General features: G+C 37.4%; 1 non-coding gene across 1 annotated transcript; it reads left to right on the top strand.

Annotated features, from left to right (window-relative positions):
* Positions 1-2165: 2165 nt before the first annotated feature.
* On the top strand, positions 2166-2272 carry LOC111728048. Its single transcript, XR_002775461.1, has one exon. It is a non-coding gene; the product is annotated as a U6 spliceosomal RNA (small nuclear RNA).
* The last annotated feature ends 406 nt before the right edge of the window (positions 2273-2678 follow it).

Below are 2678 nucleotides of genomic sequence, written 5' to 3'. Positions count from 1 at the left end.
GTTTAATGCTGTACTGTTTCTCTCTTGAAAGTTTTAATAATCTACTGAACAGGAGGTTCTTGTAGTTTTACTTTGTGTTGGGCCCTACAGATTAGGCAGCTGGTTCTGCTCACAAACTTATGACTCGGGTTATGTTTATCAACTTCTCCAACCTCAGTTTTCTCAGCTATAAATCAGAAACAATTTGGGCAGAATAAAGCATATATGATAGTAAATTGGCTGACTTGATTTTGCACACATGTGATTCTCAATAAGTCTTAACTTCTTTATGCCTAGTCTTGGACAGAAACCTCTGTATTAACATCTTATAAACATTGGTAATATTTATACAGGATTTAGTTTTATGTTGGAGAAGATAGTTTCTTAGATTTTGATGTTGTGAAAGGTCATTAAATAATAAGGAAAAATCTCCTTTTTTACATAGCAGTTACTAGTTTAACAAATGTGTAGATTTGCTAAGTGAGGACATGAGGGAAACAAGGACTGTGGCAGAAACATTGGCTAAGAAATTAGTCAATTCCCAGGGCTCTCCAGCCAATACCAGGAGCACTCATACTTTTCAGAGCTTCATCAGTTGGCTCTGACCCTGGCCAAGGGTAAGGTGAGTGATCAGAAAAAAAATGTAAAGAATAAAAAATTCAGGAACTAAGGTTTATTGACATGTTAAAAACTTTGTGGCTAGGGCTGATCTGTCTGGTTCAAATATATTCTTCCATTTAAACTTCCAAAAATGCCCCCAAGGCACATGACATTAGTAGCATTTTGTCGAAAAAACCAATCTCGCAGAATACTTGCAGTTTTAGAGTAGCTCATAGAATTGAGAGTGCTTAAAATGCAAACTATTCTGGGTGAAGGGCAAACTTTGACAGAAAATGTACAAAACTGGATTATGTAACCAAAATATATGTCACCCCCCATAATATTCTGAAATTTAAAAAAATAAAAATAAAATATCATGCAAACTACTTGAGTAGGACTGAACCAGAAGGGGCAATCATGATTTTCTGGATGGTGATAGCAAGTGAATTTTTTCTCATGCCTTAACTGTAATTTTTGTTATGCTTTGCATATTTGTCCATTCCAAAACTCATGTTAAAATTTAATCCCCACTTGGCAGTACTGAGAGATGGGGCCTTTAAGAGGTGATTGGGCCATAAGGACTCTACTCCATGAATGGATTAATCCTCTCATGGATTAGCGAGTAATCATGAGATAAGGACTGTTAGTTTTATAAAAAGAGGAAGAGGGGCCTGAGCTTGCACACTCCTCCCTCTTGCCAAGTGAGGCCCTCTGGTGTCTCAGGACCCTACAGAGAGTCCCCACCTCTGGGGAGGCACTGGCCAGATATGGCCCCTTAACCTTGGATGCTCAGCCTCCATAATTGTAAGAAATAAATTACTCAATTTGAAGTACTCTATTATAAGCAATAGAAAACAAATGAAGATAGGCTGTGTTGAGAAGGATTCTGAGACTGTTGGGACTGGGTGGTATAGAGTGTCTTGGTCATTAGCAATGCCTGCCTTGGGCTCTGGAGACATCGTAGTAGTGCATGAGGCATATATTTGCCATCTGGAGGGAGTCTTCTCATTTTACAGTATGCATAGCCACTAAGAAAGTGGTGTAGTTCCTGTTTATAAGGTGTATTATGGTCAAAGCCTACATTTAGTCTTAAAGTTACTGATGCTTAGGGCAAGGCCCCTTTCACTGTGTAAACAACCAGCCAGTCAACAAACAGAAAGCCAAATAAAACAAAAAGGAATAAATTTACTGACACTTTAGGCATTAGTAGGAAAGGTATTAGGCTGGGAACATTTTTCTTAAGATCCATAAAATCATAGCACAGAGGGTGTTTGAAACTTAACACACATTAGCACCTCCTTGAAGTCTTTGGAAGCCTCGGTTGCTGAGCTCCACCCACAGAACTATCGATTTGGTGGTTCTGAAATGGGACCTAAGAATCGGCAAGTTCCCAGGTGAATCTGATGCTAACTGCTCTTTGAGGGCTGCATGTTAGTAACTTTTCCTTGACTGTTGATTGAATTCCTTTTAAAATGAAACAAAATTAAACATGTACTTTGAAAAATAAATCTGGAAGTCTCTGTCTGCTACCCCATGGGATTTATTAAAAAGAAGTTCTGAAAATTGTATCAAAAATTGTTTAATTAGTGCTTGTCTTGGCAGCACATGTACTAAAATTAGAATGATACAGGGAAAATTAGTATTGCTCCTATGACAGGATGACACAGAAATTCATGAAGTCTTCCCTAGATTTTTGGAACCCCTGTGCACTGTTAGTGGGAATGTAAAATGGTGCAACCACTTGGAAAACAACGTGGAGTTTCCTCAAAAAATTAAAAATAGAATTACCATATGATACAGCAATCTCATTGTGGGGGTATATATCCAAAATAATTCAAAGAAGGATCTTGAAGAGATATTTGCCAACCTGTGTTTACCGTAGTATGATTCCCAATACGTAAAATGTGGAAGCAGCCTAAATGTTCGTAGGTAGGCGAAGGGATAAAAATGTGGTCTATGATACAATGGAATATTATTCAAGTTTTAAAAAGAAGGAAATTCTATCATCTGCTACATTGTGGCTGAACATTGAGGGTATTATGCTAAATAAAATAAAATAGTCACAAAAAGATAAAGACTATATAATTCCACTAATATGA

This window comes from Otolemur garnettii, unplaced genomic scaffold (genome assembly GCF_000181295.1).
Source record: "Otolemur garnettii isolate 467f Iridium unplaced genomic scaffold, OtoGar3 scaffold00004, whole genome shotgun sequence".
NCBI classification, from domain to species: domain Eukaryota; kingdom Metazoa; phylum Chordata; class Mammalia; order Primates; family Galagidae; genus Otolemur; species Otolemur garnettii.
This window is presented reverse-complemented; position numbering and strand designations above follow the sequence as displayed.